Genomic DNA, 18,629 nt, shown 5'->3' with positions numbered 1-18,629 from the left:
TTACGTTCTGAACTAAACTCCCAAAGTATTTAAAATCTTAGGAAAATGTATGCAGGTTTTTTATGTCAATAATTAATGAAAATTAATTTCTTCTCTTCTCTTCCGGTTATTCATATTTTTATACGTTTAATGTATTTCAGAACTTTTTTAATTTCTTGTTATATAGATTTTGGTAAATATTATCGATTTTAGAAAGTTCTTATCAAAGTTAAACTTATAGGAGTTATTCATGCGTGAACACCGCATGTTGTCGCCGATGTTCAAATTAAGAATGTTCGTATTTTGACCACAAACGGTAAATAAATGTAATTATTCGTTATCTAATTTATAATAAATAACCAATTTAGGCAATTAAATAATAATTCGTGTGTATTTATTATTAATGATCTCATGTCATTCAATTAAATGTGTAAAAAATAATAATTATTATAACAGCAGGTGTTCTGTCACGGCTAAGATTTTTTTAATGTCATTTAACCCTTTTTTTAATTCAAATAAATAGCAATAAGTAAAGTAATGTTACATTTTTCAAGTTTCAGCTTCCTAACAACAATAAATATTTATTGTTGTTAGGAAGCTGAAACTTGAAGATAAAAATTTATTGTTGTTATATAAAAGTATCTAAGTATGCATTATGATTTTGATTTACTGTCAAAGTTAAAAATAACACGCTTTATAAGAATGTTTTCTTTTTTTTAACAATTAGAAGCAAGGCATTTGAATCATTGGTGTAACGAAATAGATTAAACTCTTTGTATAATTATAAATACATATATCTTTAATAATATTTTGTAAATATTCTTTATATTAAATTCTGCTTATCACAATAAACTATTACCAGTATTTATTTTTTATGTCGCCGAATATAAATATTTCATTCGGATTTTAAGTAACTATAAATCTATGATTATAACATAACAATACTTTAGTGCAATTATCGTATGTAAAAATTAAGTCGCACTTTAAAAATCGAATCCCACTAATTTTTTTTTAAATATTATATTGAAATTTTCAAAAAAGAATCAACTTTTTTCATCCGCTCCAAAGTACTTACAGCCTTATATTCCAATGAGAGATGAATATTACCTAATTCCATTTGGTAACAACTACATGCACTACAAACAGTTCTTGCATTATATATATTTATCAATACAAGATTAGTATTCTCTAACTTTATTTTACTTCCAAAGTTACTGTAACAACTTCGTCGATATACAAACCACAATTTTTTCAAGAATCCGTAATGAAGTATATTATTGATGGTCTATATACGAATGATATTATGTCAATTTAATGTCAATGTCGTTTATTTGTATGTATAATACATAGGACTTTTTGGAAATATTCAAATACAACAACGATAAGTTTTAAATATTAAATTAACTGTATTTAAGCAGTAATATTAAGCGTAGATTTTATGATATTATATGAATTCGATGTCGTTCATTCTCGTCAGTGTGGTCGTCATTACGAGTTATAGTCTTTTGATCTGACTCTTGATCTTCCTCTAGAAACTTTTATAGGTGACGTTGCGAGACTACTCTGTCTGAGCAAATAGTATTAGGTCGGTCCATCTTATTGAGTATCGACTGCGTGGGCTTATTCCTCCTACTTGACCTTCTTTCGATTATATAACCTACATAGCACAAATATATATTATGTACTTATAAACGAACATTAGTCTTAATAACTAGGCCAATTATTTTTATGGAAGTTTGAACAATTTTCCTTGATAACAATTCGCAAAGTTCAGTCGAATGTTTTTCACGCAATGACACAAAAATACAAAGCATTCTCATATTTAAATAAACTGTATGTATTTGTTAAAATTAAAATTACCTTCAGTATACAGTGTATTATTTATCCTAAAAATTTGATCCTTATGTTCTTTAAACTTCGTTCAACAATATTGTTGATCGAAGTCTTTAAATAAGAATGTCTTCATCGTTTCTGAATCCCGTCTAGGAACATAGAATTTTCAATAAGGTAGTATCTATCATTCATACTTATTTATTTAGTTTTGATTTGGTTGTAACCTCTTGAAAAAAGACTTGTATACAATACACTATATGGATGTATATATTGTGCTGCTTAAATAAAATAATCTCTAGTATTGCTCGCGTATCGATTAAGCTCTTGACACGATTCAGTAAATTATTATCATATAATACAAAAAATATGACACAATATTTATCAAAACTTAAAAGAAACCTGAATAAATTCAGTAATAAGTATAGTATTATTTAAAATTAATCTTTTTCATTCACACTGATTCACCTGGGATGAAGGTTTATGTGTTAAAAAGTTAGCGCGTTATGTAACTTTATGAAGCCGCTTCAGCTATTTTTAAATATAAACAGCTAGCAGGCGTCTCGTTACGGCTACATTATTCAAACTAAACTGATTTAAATGCTATCGCGAAAATTCGGCGAAAAATGTGATGTCATATGAGGTTATAATATCACGGTATTCATAATAACTCCGCGACAGTGATAATTATCTAACCCAGTTTTGTTACGGTTTCCGCTCAAAGGCTCGACCTAATCTGTAGACGGTAGAATTACAATCAGGGTAATTGAATTTGTGTCTAGGCTATCATTTCACTAATATTAATATGGTTGTTGTTCCTCGTGACGTCATCCACGTCTAGTTGATTTTCGTGGATCCCTATCGCACTGATTCGTATATCGCTATGGTAAATTTTATTAAGATACCTTCAGTGGTTTAGTTGTAATTGAATGACAAATGTTAAAGTACTTTTTTTTTAATTATATGTGTTAAGAGCTGAGATACCTATTGCAAATGTTCGTACGTATTATACACAGAGTATAAAACAAATGGCAGATAGAGCGAGCGAAACCAAAAACGAATGACAATTATCGACAATGCAAAACATACACCCCCTCTCCCCATTTGTTAATACGTCAAAACTAAAAAGTCCTTTTTTTATATAACTGGTAGGCGGACCGGTAAATGGGCCAGCTGATGTTAAGTTGTCACCACCGCCCATAGACATTTGACCGCTGTTAGAAATATTCACCATCCCTTACTTCGCCAATGCGCCACCAACCTTGGGAACTAAGATTTTATGTCCCTCGTAATTACACTGGCTCACTCACCCTTGAAGCCGGAACACAACAATATCGAGTATTGCTGCTTGGCGGCAGAATATCTGATGAGTGGTCTTATAGCCCTATGGTAATATTATAGTCCTATAATATCATCAATAAAATTATTGTTATTTCTGTCTCAATATCTAAAAGGTTCGAAGTACGTATATTATTAATTTAATATTCCTCAACTTTGTTTATTTTATAATATCTTTCGCTTATAATAAAGAGTTTAATAACAGAAGCGAGTCATGTCAAAGTTTTTATATAATTATTTTATTAAGTGAGACACACTTACGCAGTCACACGCACACAAGCTTAAAAATGACAAAAATTGACAAACGGTACGTCATTGAGTATACATACGTTTTAATTTTAGTACAAACAATGATGAAATTGCCCTTTTGAAAAAATAAAAGAATACATATCCATCAAACGATAATTTAAAGTCTATATTACAGTCACTTTTGCGTCAATAACTTTATGCATCTAAAATAAGCCGCACGTAGATGTGTGATTACATATTCTACCGTCAAATAGCAATACTGAGTATTTTTATGTGGCGATTTGAAGGGTGTGAGCCAGTGTAATCACAGGCACGAGAGACGTAATATCTTAGTTTGATGTAAGAAGGGTTTGTGTTTCTTTCTACGACCTCAGTAGTCGAGTAGTGTGTACACCGGTTTTCATGCCGCCACTCCGAGGTCCCGGTTTCGTTTCCCGGCCGAGTCGGTGTAGAAAAAGTTCATTAGTTTTCTATATTGTCTTGCGTCTGAGTGTTTATGGTATCGTCGTTACTTCTGATTTTCTATAACAAGTGCTTTAGCTACTTACATTGGGATCAGAGTAATGTATGTGATGTTGTCTAATATTTATATTTAAAAATATTAGTGTTAAAGTTTTTGGACATTGATTACCACTTACCAGCAGGCGGCACATTTGCTCGTTCACCTGCCTACTTTATATTTAAAAAGTTTTTTTTTTGCTATTGTACAAAATAGCAGAGTCAGAGAAAAGGTAAGTTAGGGTCACTAGACGCTAACTTACCTCTTCTCTGACATTATTCAACATTTACTATTTGTAGATATCGATAAAGACTATTTTATTGTAATCAAATGTTTGAAATAATGTTAATTTACTGTTACGGAACTAAAATTATCTTAAATTTCAAGTTTTAAGACTCTATATCGTGTAAAACGTATATCTCCGGCGCCCCGGGTGTTAACACAATGTTATGGCTGTTCAGATAACCTACACCGACTCTTATATCAATTTTATTGTAGTTTTGATGAATTATCGACCTCAACATTACAAAGTTCAAATACTATCTCATACTTTATTGTACGTTTTGTGAAAAAATTGCATTTGTTTTATCGTAAAGATATAGACAGACGTGTTCTTATTTTAATATTAAGTGTTTTGTATATTATTTATATCAATGCGTATACTGTGTTCGTAATAAAAGTACCGGCCATAATAATAATAATAAAAGAGCGATAATAATCCAGGATGATTGCATTGTGCATTGTATTCAAACTCTTTGCAGTGAATTTTTAAACAAGTCAAAGAGTATTATAAAAACTTTTAAGAGCGAACAAACAGTGTTTGCAAAAATAAATCTATCATACGTGACATTGGCAGAATATTTTGTGCCCAATTACCGTAGAATCACGCAATAATAGAAAAGAAAAAAAAATGCAAATAATTAAATACTTTCCGTTTGATCCCTAAATGTAAATTTCCACTGAAGGATTTTAAGTGTACACCAATTAAGAGTATTTGTACATGCAAATAGTATTATCGCCTGTGATAACCGCATTCATCGTGAGGATAGCTCGCTGTGCAGACATTTTGTGCGTTTCGAAGAAAATTGTTGGCAAAAATGCGGTGCGTTGGTGAGAGGCGCGACGCGCTAAGTCTCGCCTCGTAATGTTATAGGGCACAGTACATTTCAGACTTGGTCGAATGGTGCCACCAATCGCACGTGTTTGTGTTGTGATCAGCTGTTCCTGGTGTCCTTTGATTGCGCCGTTTCGAGGTACGTAACTCCGTTATACATTAATTGTTTTAAGTTTATGTTGAGATGGCGTTGTTAGGATAATTTTAAACGTCTGATGTATTCGTTTCGAAGGAAAGATATTGGATAAAATTATAAATGTATCCGTACGTTTTCTTTTATTATGTTTATATTATGCGCTCTACCACGGAACGAAACCTCGCTGTGATTTATGCAGGTTCTAAGAATAGTTTACCGTTTATTACCGGGAAGTGGAATTTTTACCTGCTTTCGGATTTGTGCTCGTTTAACGTTGAAACAATTAATCCACTTGACAGCCACTTTGAAATTAATCTGATTACATAATGTCTGAAAAATTTCGTATATCTTTTTTATTGTACGGTAAAAGAAGATAAATTAAATAATTCGAAGGACTATTTTCAAAATTGGTTTCGAATGGCCACAAGTATCAGTTGGTATAAATAATTTTATTAATGAGATAAGGTCTTCATATTAGCATTTCAATACTAAAATCATTTTCCCTTAAATTTGGCTGATTAGATAATAGTGAAGAATGACTCTAATTGTCATAAATCACAGATTAAATAATAAGATTTGGCGCCATCAGCTGATTGATAGGCAGATGTTACAGAGCTTGAGTATGAGCCAAAATATTAACACATTACAAATTAAAATAGAATAAAAAATATTTCTTAAACTCACCAGATGCGAATATATTGTGTACCTTTGTAACATTGGGTTTCCCGTGCAATCGTCGGTAGCATTGTGTTAGCTACTTTTATTATTCCTCAGAAAGTTACGAACACATACAACGACTAACCTGCACCGGCTTCGCACGGGTACAATTTATTATTAAATAAAATGATTTAAAATAACTTATAGCACTCAGGAATAATGTAAAAATGTATGCAATTGGATCATTAGTGCCGGAGATTACCCTCTACATACAAACAAACAAATTTTAGCTATTTATAATATCAGTATAGATAAATATTTCACGAAATTGTGTTGCCAACACAGTGTAAATTGTGTGATTTAAATGAACGTCCTTTAATATTCAACATAGTTAGTTCGCGGAAAATGTATAGTTATTCTGTAATGCTATAGATAGAGTTTTAGTTTGTAGTCAAAAAAAAGCTATATTCCTTTAGCGGTAACATCTATATTGTAGAAAATGATATGAGATACATATTTTATTTTAAAATCAAAACACTTTTTTTATGTTCGTTCTTGCAAGCACTTTAAATATTGACTTTACATGATTAAATCGAACGCAGCGTAAAGTAAACTTCGATTAACAATTTGTTAGAACGTATATTAAATATAATATCACTACCTAATTAGTTTTTATTTCAAATCCATTCATTAATCAGAACATAATTAATGCATATAACTCCAAACATTTAAATATATTATGTACAGACATTAGATTATTTTATGAAATACCTACAATTGTAAACCTTGAGTGATTACATTTATATAAGGGCAGGCGATTTTGGTTTCTATTTGCTATGTCGCTCGGTCGTTAATTGTATGTTTATATTATGTTATCATTTGTTTGACTTAATCGTCACCAGTGTGGAGAGTAATAAATGCAACGGCTTAATCGCTACATTGACTCGTGTTAGATAGCTTATTTTATTTATGATTTTGTTCTTATAAAAAAAACGCTGAATTCGTGATTTAAGCGCTTGTAATGTTTTGAAAATACGTGTTATGTGTAACATACATTGAGCAGAGTAAATTTAAGACCGACCAGATGTTCTTCTGACCGATATCGGCCAGGGTTGAACAGGCATCCTCACTCTCATAATCAGCTGGGACAGCAATCGGACACGATTTGAAGGTCAAGTCCAGGACCAGCTTTTAAACATTTTCCGAGATACGAGATTGTAAACACTTGTATCTTTCAGACTCCGCTGTTATTGAGTTTTTATTTGGAGATAAATGCGATAACATCTTTATTGGCTCATTCAGAATTTGAGGCCAGGACTCGGGGCTTGCTTTACTTTACTTTATACTTTTTACTTTACACCACAGAGTTATACGTTAGCTATTAGAATAAACAAAATTATATATTATATTTTTGATTTAAAGCCACTAATAGCCACTTTTTTAAAGCGCTAGTGACAATTCGCTGCTAAAATAGTCGAAGATATGATCTTACTGTTGTGATCTTGATCTAATGTACGTAATCTATGGCTATTTGAAACAAAAAATCTTTTTATAATCAGACTAGAAGATCATGATATTATGGCGTTCAAACAAACAAAACCTTAGCTTTAATATTAGTATAATTTATCGCTGATGATTATTCTTATTACAATAATATAGAAAATTAGCTTTACTCTCTGAAATATAGTTCGTAACAATGACTTAATTAGTCAAATAGATACGGCTTAAATGGATAAGTAGGTTTATATTATTTCATAGAAATTTCTCTTCATCAAACGTATAATTTCTAGAGCGCTGAGCGTAGTGTCAGTTATTATGAAGCTATCTATTAAACATAACGACGCCTTTTGGTCTCTTCAATTTGTCGTCTATTCATATAACTGGATTACAAGATACACAAATAAGGTTAAGGTTATACATTTTTTATTTTTAGATAAAATTTATGATCTGTTGCAATGGATTTTTTTGTATCATTTTCAATTTATATTCAATTCACCCTTTGATTTTTTTTTATGATAAAATTACTTATTAATTAGATACCATTGTCTAGTTACGCTGTAATATATGTATAATTAATTTAATAAATATAAGGCGATGATTATGAAAGGTCGGATTTAGGGGAGGGGCAACGAGGGCAATTGCCTTGCCACAATAGAGATTTCGATGAGTTAACGATTTTATTGTAATGTATGTTTATATATCTAGTGTAATTATAATAATACTACCTGTTACCCGCAGCTTTGCCCGCGTAGAATATGAATATATTTACAAATAACTTAAAATATTACATTAATGTAATACCTCTTTGTAAACCACATTGGTGTATATTTCAGCCCTTAGGGTACAATATCCAGAAACGCTTAAATGCGAATCAACTAATTTTTAATCGGTAGCCCAAATATAAAATTTCATGCTTCTAACTTCAAAATGACGGACTTCCAGGCTATCCTATATATGAAATGTCCACCCAATTTTTCTCCTTAGGCGTATAATATCCAAAAACGCTTAAATGCGAATCAACTCATTTTTAATCGGTAGCCCAAAAATAAAATTTCATGCTTCTAACTTCAAAATGACAGGCCCTATTTCTGCGCTTAGCAACACAAAAATAAAATTTCATGGTTCTAACTTACAAAATTACGGACTTCCAGACTATCCTATATACGAAATGTCTACCCAATTTCTCTCTTTAGGCGTAAAATATCCAAAAATGCTTAAATACGAATTTAATTCTTTTTTAATCAGTATCCCAAAAATAAAGTTTCATATTTTTAGCTTAAAAAATGACGACTTCCATAAAAACTTTCAACCCCTATTTCACCCCCTTCCATACGAACGTTCATTCCCTATTTCATCCCTTTAGGATTAGAATTTCAATAAATCCCTCCTTAGTGGAGGGATTACAGTTTATAAGTATACAGCCTAAAATATAAGTTTTATGCTTCTAGTTATAAAAATTCTAAACATGGCAATACTTTCAACGACTTACAACCTTTCATCCCCCTTTTCAACCCAAATAAAAAGTAGCCTAGGTCCTTTCTCAGGCTCTAGACTATTTGTGTACCAAATTTCATTTATATCGGGCCAGTAGTTTTGGCGTGAAAGCGAGACAGACAGACAGACAGAGTTACTTTCGCATTTATAATATTAGTATGGAAGTATGGATTACTAATTAGTGTTTTAAAAGTTATTGATAAAAAGGGTAACGATATTATTGACAAATGTTACTGACAGAAACGAAAATGTTCAAATTAATGTGTAAAATAATAAATAGGGCCACTACTCTGTGCTTGAGGGCCTTTAGACCTTTAAATCCTGCTCAAAGTGATAAGGTACGGGACTGATCATGTATAAGTTATTTTTTCGATGATTTATGAAAATAGTTGACAGAAGAATGTCTTCTTAATTTTACCTATTTATAATGTACTAGGTTTCCCCCGCGCCTTCCCGCTTTGCCTGCGTGTTGGGGGATGGGTGGAGTCGTAGGTATTATATATAAAAAGTAGCCTATTTCCTACCTTGGGTTTTATTCTTGCTTAATACGAAATTTCATCAAATCAGGTTAAGTGGTTTGGCCGTGGAAGCGTAACAGGCCGAGTTATTTTCGCATTTATAGTATTAGTATAGATGTCGATTATTTTTAACTGGATGATTAAGATTTTACAAAAATCATCTCATTTATTATAAACCACTGGTTCTAAATTCGCAAAGCAATTTATTTTATTGAAATTAAAACAAAAATTTAAACCGAACTTAATAAAACAGAAATAAGACAATGAATATAATACAATTCGGTTTATAGAAGTAGAGATTATGAGTTTTGTATTTCAACTGTATATAATGAAGTTATTTTTGTGAACAATATTTTTGTCCACGTTGCTTTCTTTGTCTGTTGTAGGGAATTTATAAGGATTGGCTATCTTTTTTAAATATAATTTGTCGTAATATTACCTCTGAGATTCGCCAACTAAACATTAACCGTAACGTAACGTAACTATGCAAGTTACTATTTTATTGTACACTAACCACGTATAAATAATACAGATGTACATATCATAATAAACACGTTTGTACTACGGCCTAATCCCTTAAGATTATTTCAGACAACGTCTACGTTAAAATTTTGCAATGAAAGAGATGGGGCCATTCATTTATAACGTAAGACGATTTAGGGGGAGAGGGTGGTCGATCATGTCTTATTTTACCTTACAAGGGGGTGGGAAGGAGTCATGATAGTTCTTACGTAAGATAATATGCGTTCTTACGTAAGATAGGATGCGTATAGGTATAAAACGATATTTCCATTAAATCAATCAAAGTAAAGATTATTAGTACCTTTGAAATTACGAATAAAAATTTAAAAAAACATTAAAATAAATAAAATCAATCGTGTATTAATTTTTTCCTTTAGATTCTTACGTAATAAATATTAAAAGGGGGTGGGGGCTTTGTCCTATTCATATTTTTTCTTATAATAGGAGGAGGGCGTCAAAAACAAGCGAAAATAGTCTTACGTAATAAATGAATGGCCCCGATGGCCAGTAAAACCTAAATAATAATTATAAATATGTTACAATTCGTATATATAAATAATACATACGTTTACACAATGGTACATAATATGCAATTACACATGTTTATACACGCAGACATATGTGTATATATAGGTATATATTCTGACATAAAAATGCGCGAAGATTGAGAATCTCCGCGATAAAATGATACATTATCATATTATGTATTTAAAGATTCGTCTGCCTATAAGCAGAATTTAAAAAAAGAAGTATTTTGTAAATGAGAAATGATAAGATTAATTCCTAAAACAATAAAGCGATTGGATGCATTCTGTTACATCACAGATAAAGTTTACAGAACGATATTTGGATGTTACGTATCAAATATCATTTTCATTAATAAGAGGATCTTTGGTTGTTATGCATCGAAGGTTCGAATTTTAAATATTATTAGTTCGAATCTGAAAATGAAACACTCGTTTCTTTTAAGGTTTTTTATGTCAAGAAAATCACAGTAACAGTCAAATATTTGTATGGTCATGTTAAAGTTTAATGAACATACCCATTTTTTTTAAAAAAGGTTACGTTTAATATTCAAATGATCTTTAAAGGGAGTTATGTATTTGTATTATCATTCATTTAAAAATGTTTTTACGTTTACGATTGGAAATCTGATTAATTTGTACGACTCTAAAAACATTTCCTTAAGTCTTCAAAAAACTTAAAGAACGATGCAACTTGTTACCTGTTACTAACAATTTGGCATTTTTAATTTTTTACTACATTAGATTCAGTGCCATAAACTATTAGAGCGGCTTGTCTTTTTATGTAGTTTTAGTAGAATATTGTCGGGTATCGAAAGTGCGACCTGTCGCGTAGGTGTGACTCTGTGGAATGATTTAGCTGCCGCGCCTCAGGCCTAAGATCACTTCTTGTACATCTTCCTTGTCAATATTTTAATTTTGGTTTTAGCGGTACGCAATAAATATTTAATAGTATTTGTAAGGATTTCACTAAATGCTTATATTATATATATTTTACACGTGATTTGGATCTCGCGAAATTGCAGCTGGATGGAACATATACCATGATTAGCCCACTCTAACATCTGGAGGCATTGCACGAGGTTGCAGCGGTTTTATATCTCCAAATAATACTTAAACTTCTAAACCAGAAGATAAATTTGCTAATCTGTTATGGTAATTCGAAACTATTTGAAATGATAAACCTGATTGCTTACTATTTGCGACACGTCTTAGATCAGTTGATTCTGTAAGAACTCGAAGCTGACCGCAGAACACTATCGTAAAATGTCAGACAGCGACATGCGACATTGACTATAAAACTCATAAAATTAAATGCATCAAAATAGCGCATCGCCAAGTAAGTCGCTTTAAACATTTTACGTGTAAAATACGAAATTTCATTTATTAACAATACACTACTATACATATTTCAAAACGGTTTCATGGTGTAAATTGTATGTATATTGAACAATATACATAAAATTTAAGCTAAGGTGAGCTAAAGGCTAAGCTAGGCATTACAAAATAAGTCCCTTTTATTAGAAAAAATATGTTATTACAAGTAAGGTCGAACTAGTTTTATTTTAAATATCGATTTCGTTTCAAAGGTTTATTTCAACATCATATAGATGATAAATGAGCGTACTGTTAACAATCGTAGGGTTTCTGGATAAATACCATCCAAACATCAGTTTAACAGCTAAACATGAATACTTCGTACTTATGTCTGTTGCCGTTTAAGGAGTTAGTCAGCTAGTTTAAAATACAGGAATTGATTTGAGTTTGATGTACGTATCAGGTACGGAAACAAGCATTGACTATTATGCCCTCTATAACGTAAACCCTCGTCTCAAGCATAGCAAACCAACGGGCGCAACCAATATTTGGTGATCTCCCCTCCTCCCAAAATATTTTTAGAAACCTTCTTAGGCAACTCTAAGGTTTAAGACTCAACCATCATAGACAACGCTCCTACGGACGCTAACGAGATGGACCGGGGTATTAGCATCCCAAATCCCTGGATTAGGCAGGGCGTTAAATAATCAACAGTGTATCGCTTTCGTGCATAACCGTTTAAATGACCGTAGTATCATCCGCGTAACGTAAATAATCATCAGTTAGTCAGTCCGGGTTAATCAGTCCAATTTTTTTTGTTCCTAGCACGGTCAGGGTCAAGGCCATGAATTTGGAAAAAAGGTTTTATAACATTTTTCCTATTTCTTTAAAGTAGTGATGACACAACTTCGTAATAGTACCAACATATTCCATAATCTATATTGTTCTATTCTGCCTATACTAATATTATAAATGCGGAAGTAACTCTGTCTGTTTGTTGCTCTTTCACGGTCAAACCATTGAATCGAATTTGATGCAATTTGGTATGAAGCTTGAAATCCAAGGAAGGACATAACTGACGCGACTAAACCCACGGGTTTAAAAAAGGGTAATCAACCCCTAGTCATTTTTTTTTATGTTATACTTGGCAAAGGAGCAGGAGGCTCACCTGATGGAAAGTGACTATTACCCCATGGACATGGACATCTGAAACACCGGAGGGCTTGCAGGTGCGTTACCAGCCTTTCAGGAAGGAGTACGCTCTTTTCTTGAAGGTTCTCAAGTCGTATCGGTTCGGAAAACCGCCGGCGAAAGCTGGTTCCACAGATTCATGACGTATCAACTTCTCTTAGATGAAATTCTCAAGATAAATCTGATTTAATTTTGAAAATATTAATGAAATACGCAAAGTATTAAATAATTTACATAATTTTATAGTCTTATGAGTGATGAAATCTTAATTAGATAATTGAGAGAAATTACATTATGATACCTACGATTAGATAGCATTTAACGTGTTTCAGATAAGAAATTTCAATTTGAATTGTTAATAACTTTTAGAATATAATATGTACAAGACTAATATGATAATGATTCAAGAATAAAATATAGTTAATTAAAGTAGACTCTTTTACAAGTGTTTTTGTATTGTCCAAAAAAAATTCCAAAACTACCAGTTCGGGATGGAGATTCTATGGAGGAGAACTGGCTAGGAATTTAGTAGTGATTCTTTTTCCACTAAAATAACACCCTAAAGGTATTAGTAATTACATAAATACTTGCTTCCGTTCGTATTCTGAACGTTTAGTTCACGCATCTTTCAAATTAAACACATTTTATACTGTTGCTCGAGAACTATAACTACAATTAAAAGAAATGAAATAAATAATGATGTCCATTTTTTTAACATGTTTTCCCGCAATTGTATTTTAAGTCTATAGTGGGGATATTGACTTTAACAAAAATAGATGCCTTGACAGAATCTTTCACAAATGTTCTTAATTTCAAACGTAACGAAAATAAATGACAAACAGATATGTCCTTTTTTTTAAATATTTTATGATATCGTTTCGACTCAAATTAAGGTTTGTATGTTCCGTCATAATAAAATGTTTAGATACTTTTTCTTAGAATGATATAATTATCATAAAAGTCTACGCTTACGAATTTAATGATAACAGTGATTTGAGGTTTTGGTGATTTGGGGTTTGACAGTCTGTCTTTCTGTGCATTTATATTTGAAATTTTCATAACTGTCTAAAAATGTGTCGACGAAACGATATGTTACGCGCGATATGAACTATAATCACTTAACAGAAAAATAAATTAACTGATTGATAATTAATTTAAAAAAAAAAACTTTAATAAATTACATACAATATGATGTCGTTGTGCTTTAAAATATCTTTAAAATCTAGAGGAGATCGAAGAGACTATATTAAAAAAAAGATAACGCGTCAGAAATAAATGCCGTCGCTCTGCAGAGTAACCCTATAATCAAATACATGCAACATCATTTTACAGGATAACACGAACATTCTGGTATAAATATCAAATAAAAGTACATATGAGTATTGAGGTATGTATGGAATTAAAACGTCCGCTGAACAAATATAAATAAAATAAAATTAAAATGTCTTTTTTAACATAGCTTCTCCGGCTGTGATTAGTTGATACTTTCGGTTACAAAAAGGCCGTACCTGTCGACTGACGTTTTCCATTTCTTATTACTATCAATAGATGGCATTTGAACCTCACAATTATGTTCTTATTATTAATACGAAGGAGAAAGAGAGAGACTCAGAGAATGTGCCAAAGCGAGAAAGAGTGAGGGAGATAAGAGAAGCATTGTATTTCTTCTTTATTACGACTTCACTGCAGTAAAATAATATCGAAGTAATAATTAAATCTAAATTTTATTGTCTATTGTTAGTTTTGTAGCAGCAAATCAGTTGAATTATATATTACTTACATTACCGATGTACCTTGTGCGTGTATTGACTGGCTCACGTATCCTTCAAATCGGAACAAAACAATACTATGTATTGCTGTTTGGCGGTAGAATATCTGACGAGTGGGTTATACTTACCCAGACAAGCTTGCACTAAGCCATGCCACCGAGTAAGTGAAGTTGTTCAAAATGTATTTGTTCGGTCAATTTCAAGTTAAAAGGATTCATTGTTAAGACGTTGATGCTACTTCCAGTACTGTCTGTTCTATACACTCGTGTCATTTAAGTTCAAGCGAGACGGCTATAATATGATAAAGACGTGTTTTATCTTTTGTTGGCTTGTCTCTGTCTGGTCGGACATTTTTTGTTACATTTTTTTCTGTTTAATCCCGTCCCGTCCTTTGGGTTTTTGGTTAAAATTTGTGTTGCTATAAATATTATGTACTTAATATTTTTGAGGAGCTGATTTATGTATTATTTCGTTTTAATTTGCTTTAATGAGAAACATAAACTTTATTTTTAGAAATATAATTATGATATTGGAATGACTGGTTTCAAGATAAAAGTTATCTATATCCAGCATATAGGAGCCATTTATATGACTATAAAAGACGCAAAATGTTAATTTATTTTTAGTAAATACTGACGAAATAATATGTACACACTGACAATACCAAATCGAAATATATATGTTCAACAAATGTTATCTATTTACAAATACGAATTAGGTCTTCCTTAAGTCAATTGTAATATAATAAAAATTTACAAAAGAATTTAGCCTGACGCGATTGTGCATCAATGCAACATGCATGCATTCCAGTTCTTCCTTTCCACTGACGACATGTTCGGCGACAGTGATTTTTATGGATGATAAAATATACGCCTAGTTATATTTATGAGCAAATTTATTAAGATAAATGAAAAGGTAAATAAACTATTTTGCGAGAATGTTTTATTTATTTTGATTAGGACAACCAACAGTAGATACAATATTATATCAAAATAAAAATAAAAATACATTTCAAAATTATGTAGGAAAAAGTTCTACTACTTATAGGACTCACCGTGCACTATCATATTGCACATGTATTAAAAATAATGTGTTTAATACATATCTGATAAATTAAATATTTCCTAATCTAGTCAGGCTGTCTTAGTCCTACTTTATTCCACTTTTTATCAACGAATTTATTGCAGAGTTATATTTTACTTCTCTATTTATTTAATATTTTACTTAGAATCAGAGATTCTGATATTGCGTGATTATTAAACTGACGCGTTATATGAACTGTAATTTTTCCACGACTACCCAAAAATAAGTGTAATGTTTTCGGGGTTCAAGTCAGTGTGTTTTTCTATATTAACCGGGTCATATCATATGACTCTAAATAACCTGATGGTAAGTGGTTGTGGAGTGTAAACGCGAATATGGCCAGTACAGTCAGGAAGAATGAACTGCACTAGTCGCTCTCGCCAAGCCTACGGGCCTGCAAGATTTGCCTTCACGTCTCGTATTTGAGTTTCTTCATTCCAGTGTAAATTTTAAACACTCATTTGATGGAAACACAGATTTGATGGTATGAGTATTAACACACATACGACTAGTTTCAACACACCACTTAATCTTTCGGGAGGTATCACAAAATAGCACAGTGAGTTTTATTTTTAACTTTAAACACCGCGGGCTTCAGTTATATTGGAACTGCATTGTTCATTTGTCACGGAATTTTATAAAGTTTGGCGTGTAGAGTGTTCGGAATAAGATTTTTATAATTATATTATACGTAGGAAAAGCAATTCTGTTAGTAATATAACAACTAGTAAAAAGTTATAAAATTGTCTATGTCTAAATCTCACTGTTTTTATTGTATCTATAATATTTGACAGTACGTTAAAATAAATAACTCTAGCTACTTAATAGTAATATTAATCTTTCTTTATTGTTATTTTTGTGGCCAATATCAAAGACAATGCGGTGTCTTTAATTGAAGCACCATTTAAGCTTGTACAAACAAAGTCTTTCATATTGGTTTCGATGTGTGTGTAGGTAACCTTTGAAATAAATATAATAAAATAAAGGCTATGTTAGGGTAGTCTATGGTGGGGGAATCTGCAGTAACAATGATTTTATAGTGTAATTAGTAGTTACACAAGACAATAACTTCATAGTTATAATGATAATAATTCATAGAACATTATAAATATTTAAAGTATTCAACCGTTTTATTTTTAATTTAAAATATTTGTAAGAAACGAACCATGTAACAACTATCACTAAAATTTTAGATGGTTTTCTTGCAATAAATTTTACTAATATTGTTTTAAAGTAACTAGGAGATTAATAGTTAAACATCGATTTTTCTCTTTCTGTCAAATGTAATTTTACATTAGAAAGAGTGAGACACAGTCCTTTGTAACCACACGTTTGATAAACAATTGGGTGGTGAGGAATTTGTCCTTTACTCGCTTTTGGTAAAACAATATGCATTCGAATTTTAAAATTTCATTTCAAAGTGTTTATGTTAGGAGTTTAGTTTTGTTAAAACAAATTAAATTACGTTAAATGAAACAAAATGTGGTTTTTGTTGGTGTGAATCATGAGGATTGAGAGATATCAGGTTTTAAACACTTGATAAATTACCGAAGATTTATCAATGTTATTACCTAGTATAATTAAAAAGTAAGCAAAATAATTATCAAATAGTAAACTTTATTCCATTATTCTATGTAAGCTAGGTTACTCTTTAAAGTGCTAACAATATAACGTTGCTGCTGGCAATAGCTGATATCATCCTTGATCTTCGGGAATGTTCTGGAATGTATCCCTATTCTAGGTACTTTCTATTATAAATGGCTTCGAGTATAATAAGTTTCTATGTGAAATCTTCGCACTAAAGGATAAACAAAAATTATTTTCAAAATTGTTTTTGGCCTGGCCCTCGCTGGCAATTAGGAACACAACATAGAGGACAAAAAATCGACAAAACTAACCCAAAACTTTACTGACTGTAACATAAAATTTTTCATGTGAGAAAACTCAATTTTAATTTGTTTGTTTTCAAGCCTATTTTAAAGAATTACCTAAGTATTTTATTAACACAATAGTTAGTTTAAATGTAACGTACATGTTAAATATTCCGTATCTATTGATTTATTGTCATGCTCACGTCTTAACTTGTCATTCTGCTGATGGCTGATTGGAATACAACATGTAAATTGAATGTAAAATGCGTTTCAAGTGGCGCCATCTATGATAATAAAAACAATCTTGTTCGTCATAGTCTCGGTTGAGTGGAATTTAATATAATATTGAATGTATGTAATTTTTGATTTACATTCAAAAAATGTTATTAGACTATTGTATCAATTAAAAATTGAATACATTTTTCTCATTTCTTGGAGCATACTTAATATTTTTGTTAGTAATTCTGTGACAGAATCAATCATTTACATTAACTCGCAACTTAAAAACTTTCGATGTTATGATCTTTTATTTACGCTCAATATTTCTTCAATAATGTGTATGTACTGGAGGCTTTTACCCAACTCTAGGGTATCTAAGAATCTATCACTAACTGACAATACATTTACGTTTAGCTATTTGAATGTTTGCGATCCTACCTCAACAAACTTAAACTTGCCCTAATGTACTGCTTCCACGTGCGGACCACACTAACAAATCGAAGACATTTACTCGATCGATTTTCAATTTTATCACATGGGTAATATGTATTGTATTTGATTGCCGCGATAGGGATGTGATGCACTACGATCTATAGACCTTGCGTATGCCAAGGTATTTATATAACCTTAGTGACGCAAGGTGATCGACCTCTGTTTGCAAACAGGTAAGGTTACGAAAACTATATTGAGGTGCGATATATTATGTTTCTATATTCGAAGAACTAAAAAGTGAATTAATTCAATAATTTCAAATATTAAATTTACGAGAAACAGTTATTGATCAAAGAAAAGTCTTAAACTGCATAAAAGAACGTATCT

General features: G+C 31.3%; 1 protein-coding gene across 1 annotated transcript in view; it reads left to right on the top strand.

The window, feature by feature from the left end:
• Positions 1–4,831: 4,831 nt before the first annotated feature.
• LOC113402887 (uncharacterized) overlaps positions 4,832–18,629 on the top strand; it is a 43,621-nt gene continuing 29,823 nt past the window's right edge. The window contains exon 1 of the mRNA XM_026643240.2: positions 4,832–5,148. The gene's annotated coding sequence lies outside the window, so the exon portion shown is untranslated. The remainder of the gene's footprint in view (positions 5,149–18,629) is intronic.

This window comes from Vanessa tameamea, chromosome 9 (assembly GCF_037043105.1).
Source record: "Vanessa tameamea isolate UH-Manoa-2023 chromosome 9, ilVanTame1 primary haplotype, whole genome shotgun sequence".
Lineage (NCBI taxonomy): Eukaryota > Metazoa > Arthropoda > Insecta > Lepidoptera > Nymphalidae > Vanessa > Vanessa tameamea.
This window is presented reverse-complemented; position numbering and strand designations above follow the sequence as displayed.